Genomic DNA, 7,014 nt, shown 5'->3' on the forward strand with positions numbered 1-7,014 from the left:
TCGGCTCGAAAAGTTGATTTTGGCACCCGGAGGACAAGTGTTATTCGGACTCTCGCTTTTGGATAAGGGGTAACCTAATTACTAAGGGGCACCCCCAGGTCACCCCCAAGGCAGCTGCTATTCGCACCCCTACTCTGTATAGGGGGATACCAGTTTCTTCCCCATTTGAAACGATTTTGCCGGGAAATTTTTAAACAGTTCTGACAGAATTTCGATTGTCAAAATGAAGGGGTTATGGGTCGATTCAATGGCTAAAATTTGGTATAGAGATGTGATATAGGTTAAGGAACATAGTATGGGTGACATGATCGATCAAATTTGGCTGGAATTTTCCGTATGATTCACACACCCAAAACAGAGCATGTGTACTGTAAGACGAGCAAAATTGAAGCTCTTGTGTGCATGGGGGAGTTCTGCTGGCGTTGGAAGAGTGTTGAGGCGTGAATAAGTCGAATTGGAGCGTGCTGGACCAGAGAAAACGCGTGAAAAGCTAAAACAGGAAAGAAAATATCCGAAAATATTTTCTTTCACTGTCGAGGATTTGTGGAGTTATGGAGGAGATTCGATGCATGCTTCGGGTTTAAATAGAGTCCTTGGAGGTCAGAGAAAGGTTGTCGAGAGTCTGGGGGGCTGAGGATAGCCAGAGAAGAAGAAATTCGAGTTTTCCCAAACTCGGTTTCTGCTGATGCTGATGAACATGAAGAACACGAAGAACGGACCTGCAACAACAGTCGTTTTTCTACAGTAGTAACGACTAACACATGTGGGTCGTAATCAGGCAGTCTTATTTTCCACAGCGTTTGCGACAGAGCTTCAACAGTCTTATTTTATCACTGAGGGTCGTAGTTCTCTGGTTTTATTGTATTTCTCATATTCTCATCATTTGTAAACCATTTTTGATCCATAATAAATTATTTTCAGAGCATTTTTACTATGATGAGTTAAACCCCAACACTGGACGACGGAGGAGGCCGAGCTTCATACATGGGTAATTTTATTAATTCTTTTTAAGACTTTTGCATTAAAAATTAATTGAAATATGATTTGATTAAATTGGGTGTTATTTGATTAGATGGGTCATGATTAGCTTAGGTGATTTGATGTTCCATGCTTAACATTTACAATCAATGTTTTGAGAATCTACTTTGGCAAAATAAGAGTCCATATATGTTTTGAGCGATTATTGTTGAGAATAAATCATTGAGCCCTATGTTATGAAGATTGGCCGAATCATTAGTCTCGGTATCTCTCTACCAATTTGTCAATATTTTTGTACATAATTTTTATAAATCTAAAAATCCTTCACCTTCACAAGTCTTAGAGTTCGAACCTTCATTACTACAACCCACGAAAAATCATTAATCAGGTAGATAACAGTCATGAATAATACAAGCTGCAAAGATGGACAACTTACTCTCACAGAAGCACATGACAACTTACTCAGAAGTTAAGGAAACAACCTCGTAACCCTTGTTACCACTTTCCATGACGAATCTCAGATAGCACATAAACTTTATTAGTGATGCATAAAGATATTTACGGATCCACAAATAAGATCTCTTCAATAAAATATATAAAAAAGTATTATCATACTCTTCAGATTCTTTCTCATATCATAAATTATCACTCACATAACTGTTTAGTAATCTAATCTTCCTATATCATAGTCAAAGAAAAATTGAGAAGACTATTTCGCATGTTTAAACTCTAGATGGTTATCAACATGGGAATAGACTCTAGATGGTTATCAACATGGGAATAGACTCTAGAAATCCTGAGCTTAATAGAGACAAACACGACATTCAAAGAGGCACTAAGTTAAAGAAAAGGTCTAACAACTTACGAGCCTGAAACTAAGGGTACATAAGTTTTCAAGTAAGGAGCATTCTTGAGCGTAAGTTCTTCCATCCAGCTACGAATGTTATCGTACATGGGTAAGCATATGGCAGTTGTGTTAGATCCTACTATGCTTTTTGGACCTCATATTCAAAACATAAATATTACATAGTGCTGCCAGACTACACATTACCAGTTGTGTTCGCTCCTAAGGCAAGCTTCCCCAACATTACTATGTTGTATTCGCAGAATAATATACTAAAGATGTATGGCAGATTAAGTGCATTCAAATACATACTTACTCAAAACACGAAACACTCAACCAAGTATATCGAATATAAGGACAATTCTTGCTATAGCAGATATCAGAGCATTGTTGGTCATAGGGTAGTAAATATTGTATCCTTGCTATAAAGGCAGATTGCATCAAAATAAATCAACTAAAAGCAATCAAAACCATACGACAAAGGAAATAGACATCCGCTAACCTTGTGAGCTTCATCTAAGTTTCCCAACATGTGGCTCCTAACAGATGGATCTTTGCAAATTCTTCTTCAATGACTTGCATAACATGTGGTGGCATGGGAATTTTTCCTTGTTCGCTTCAAGTTTCTCCCAAAATTTTGCTGTACGAAAAGAGAAAAAACTTAGGTTGTTAAAATATACTGAAGTAAACACAAGCACAAAGTAATTAAAAATAAAAAATATGAACACATGGCTCCAGAAAAGTACCATAACTATCCAAAAATACAGATGATATAGGCCATAATTGTTTCAATGGCTGATCCTATTGATCGTCACCTCACACTCTCCAATACTTAAGAACACTCTTATAACTATAGGGTGCACATGAGCAACAAAATTTGGGAAAATTCATATATGTGCAGGTAATACAAATAACAATCAACGCTATAAGCCTCATGTAACAATCCATCATTACATTAGAAACCTCAAGTTACTATTATTAAGACTACTATAACAGGATGGGACCTGCAGAAATCAAAATTACATATGTAATCTATAGGATGGTCATGTATGACAGAGAAACCATGTTATTTATACTGCACCCAGTCTATAGGACATGTTAGGAACTATTAAAACTCTGCAATATAGTAGACACCCAGTACACTTTAACAAAAACAATTCATGCTAGGTTCGCAATAGTTAAAAAATATAAAAAAATATGCTTCATAGAATACACCAAACTTATGCCATTTAGAGCACCAGGTGGGTTCAATAAGGCTACATTAACTAACAAGATGATCAAGTCTAAGTAAGTACAAATAAGGTTCTACCTAAGTAAAGATGAAGAGGATCTTTTAGGCACAGAACTTACCGTTTATCATTGAGCCTTCTGCTGCTTATGTAGTCTGTTGTCACTTGTCACTCCACAATGTCTGAGTGTATTCTCCTATTATGATTTTATTGTAATTGAAACTACCTAATATTAGTAAACATAACAAAAATACACATAAGACACGAAACTTGCAGAACTTTAAACACTACCGGACAAGGACAAGCTATTCATCACCTCTACCAATAATCGTTATAGCAGGTACACAGGCAGTATCCATCTCAATGAAAGTGTCTGCAAAAGCAATTTCTGCTGGCCTATCAGTACCAACCAAAACATCCCTCTTCTGCACGTGCTTGCATGCCTCCAATGAATGACTAACAAGATGATCAAGTATAAGCAAGTACAATTAAGGCTCTAGCTAGGTAAAGATTAAGATGGTATTTTAGGCACAGAGCTTACCGTTTATCATTGAGATTTCTGCTGCTTATGTAGATTGTTGTCACTTGTCACTCCACAATGTCCAAGTGTCTTCTCCTATTACGATTTCCCTGCAATAGAAACTATCTGGTATTAGTAAACATAACAAGAATACACACATTATGCGAAACTTGCATAAATTTAAACGCTACCAGTCAAGGACAAGCTATTCACCTATACCAAAAATCATTATTGTAGGTACAGGAAGTATCCATGGTACTTGTCCAAATGCAGGAACTTCGAACCACCTGGTACACCGTACACAGTAACCCAAATGTGGCAGTGTACAATTCATAAGCATCAGATTAAAGGGCATAAAAGATTGAATACTTGCAAAAGCATGACCCAAGTAATCTGCATTTAATATGCAAGTGAAAATCTAACCGTTTGCACGAGATGATTATGGTGTTGTAAGCCTTGGAAGTGGTTGCTCATTGTGATGGCCTTTTGAGTTCAATGAAAATGTGGTGAACCAGGTACCTTATCGTCATCGTATTTCTTGGCCTCGACTTCCTTCTCTTCCTTACTTTGGGATCATCACTTTCCTTGTTTGCTTCAGATGCTGCTACATCACTCTGCAACCAGAATATGACACTAACCATGAGAATGATTCTGCTTATCCTAAACCAACATGCCTATCCATATGTAAAAGTGGAAAAATCTAAGAACAAGCTCTAAATACTCATGGTTGATACAAGACATAAGCTAAAGACAAAAGAAAAGGAAAAAAAAAAGATTCACATTGATAAATAAGATTCACCTTGATCTCCAACATTACCGTTTCCATCATCGTAACCAGTAAGACGCACTTTACAACCACGGCTCAATAATTTAAAAACAATTTCATCTGCCTCCTCATCAAACATCAAATCCAAAAGAATCGATTCTATCAACCTTGCTCAAGGATTTTCACATCGAGGAACTTGTTAAAGAACTCAGCCTGTGAACAAGTTAAAGTTTAGAAAAGGTCACATGATGCAAATAACATTCCCTACAAAGAGTAAAATATTGAACTAAGCTATAAGCTGTGAAATATGTTGCTTGTGTGCACACTTACCTATTATCAAATTCCTATAATAAAGATCCAGAAAAACATTCACACGGCAGAACTTAAGGATGTCATGAACATTTAGGCATCAGATATGAATATTTATCATGATTAACAGACATAGACCTTAACTTTTATCAGATTTGGGCACTAAGAACAATGTTTTGTGTCATAATCATTATAACTCCAGTAGATAATTATCTTAACTGTGTTAATCAAAAATTGGAAAAGACTACTAATTTATGCATTAAAAAAGAAAAAGAAAAAACAAGATTTGCAAAGCTTTCGATAAACTGCAATTTAATGAGGTTTAGGGTTTACACAGATCATTCATTCTCTAAAATCATTCACTGAAAACAAAAGAAAGACCTTAAATCCATGGTAATGAAATAATAAAGGTTAAACGTCCATACATAACTTACCGAACAGTAAGAAAAAAATACCAAATTAACACTGACTAGAATGCCATATCGAATGATGATGCTATAAAAAAAGTTCAATCGCATACTAATTTTTAGCACAATCATCGCAGATAAAATATGCACCATAACCCCAATTCCTCAAATACTTGACAAAAAAGACAGACCCTGAGGAAAATTAACATCATTCACACTATAAGTAATCAAAAATGGATTTGATAAATAAGTAAAAAAGACAGACCCAAGAAATAGGTGTTGTATCTAACTAAAATCAATATCAAACTTTTGATAATTTAACCTTTGAATTGGAGATCAAATCTCTAGTTACACACATATTTCGTAGTAGTTCAAAACTGGGAATTATTAAATGAAAAAAACCAGAATCGCATGTTCTTCACCACTATAACTACTGTTGAAATAATAAACACAATCAAGACCTTATAAAACCTAAAAACCAAGAGAGGCAGAAATGGGTTTCACCTTAGCATTAGGAGCAAGACGAGCCATCAAACTAGCAGCAGCATTTCTTGCGTTAAACTGATAGTTGAGTTGATTATAAGAAGTACAGTAATCCCTATGAAATCTTGCTAATCCGGTGGTTTACCATGCAAGAAAACCCCAAGTAGTAGTAATTAACACACAAGACAAAGCCAAAGCCAAAGCCAAAGCCAAATCTGACTACAGAAAGAAAGTAGTACTAATGGAAAACATATACAGATTACTTACTCCTCCATAAGTAAGGCCTATAGCCATAATAGCTGCTGCCTCCATTACCCACAACAACGGATTCCACATAAACGATAAGAGCTTCAACAACTTTTTCTCCTACATAGGAAAACAAAGATTAAACAAAAATATAAAGTCTAGATGAAAACAACAAAAACAGAAAGGAACCCAATCAATAATACCTCCTTCTCTTCGAGTTTGTTGTAACCAAACACCGCTAATAGCTGTTGAGCATCTTCATTAGAAAGCCCTAGTTTGTTACATCTCAAACTTTCAAGCACTTCTTCAATATGTATCTCCACCTGAAATATGAAAATGATGAGTAAGATTATCCCAAACAAAGTGGGAAAGAAAGGAAAAAAGAAACAAAACCAATTAACATAATTCTAGTACTAATGAAAATTTCAACATAAACTGCCACCCAAACTGAAACAACATAAAATCATGAAATCAGAAAATCCCCTATACCCCAAATTCAAGAACCAAAATAAGTAGTGTATACTGACCAACTTCCGCTTCATCACCACCACCACACAATCATCATCAGGAATCATTAAAGAAGTAAACCGAAACCCTACTCAAGAAAAATAACACTTCAGTCGAAACTATTACCAGAAAAATCAAGAGCTTGAAAACTCACCCTAACCCTAATTTAAAAATTAAATTCTGAAATTAAAGATGATGAAGAAGATTGAGTCATAGATATTACCCCAATGAATCGCAAAAAGGATTTCATCATTGACAACACAGACTACCGATGAAATCGATTTTTAGCTTGAGGGTATTGACTTTTATTTCAACTTCCGGATCTGGATCGAGAAGAAGAAATCGGTGAAACAGATTCTTTGAAGAATAAGAAGGTGATGGAGGTCGATCGAGAGCAAATGGCTAAACTTACAGGGGAAAAAAAACAAGTGATGAGTTCCGCTGTGAGCTAGTGGAGAGGTAAGAGAGAATAAAGATAATAATGGAAGATAAAGAAAAGAGGTATAAGATACATCGATAAAAATGAACAGAGATTGGTACAATCCAGCCGTTCTTTTCGGTCTAGTAAATCCTGAACATATAAAGTGTGGGGCCCATAATTGTTCATCAGATCTACATCGAAGGTCAAGGGTCCGTTGAATCGGTAGTTGTTTGATGGACCGATGGTAAATAAATTTTCTTATTCAGAGATGGCTAGTTAAGCTCTCAGAATTTTTCTTTTTTTT

The 7,014-nt window shown here is 35.7% G+C and overlaps 1 long non-coding RNA gene across 12 annotated transcripts; it reads right to left on the reverse strand.

Moving 5' to 3' along the window:
- Positions 1-1,222: 1,222 nt before the first annotated feature.
- LOC113318844 lies at positions 1,223-6,758 on the reverse strand. Of its 12 annotated transcripts, none has more exons than XR_003344905.1 (12): positions 6,513-6,758; positions 6,310-6,377; positions 5,986-6,105; positions 5,558-5,902; positions 4,371-4,550; positions 3,995-4,185; positions 3,785-3,858; positions 3,593-3,681; positions 3,368-3,507; positions 3,173-3,247; positions 1,441-2,462; positions 1,223-1,338 (listed from the first exon to the last, which is right to left on the reverse strand). It is a non-coding gene; the product is annotated as an uncharacterized LOC113318844 (long non-coding RNA). The 12 variants fall into 12 exon arrangements; XR_003344909.1 differs by having other exon boundaries at positions 1,248-2,462; positions 5,558-5,660; positions 5,804-5,902; XR_003344907.1 differs by having other exon boundaries at positions 1,248-2,462; positions 5,558-5,664; positions 5,804-5,902.
- Between the last annotated feature and the right edge of the window lie 256 nt (positions 6,759-7,014).

Source organism: Papaver somniferum, chromosome 10 (assembly GCF_003573695.1).
Source record: "Papaver somniferum cultivar HN1 chromosome 10, ASM357369v1, whole genome shotgun sequence".
NCBI lineage: Eukaryota > Viridiplantae > Streptophyta > Magnoliopsida > Ranunculales > Papaveraceae > Papaver > Papaver somniferum.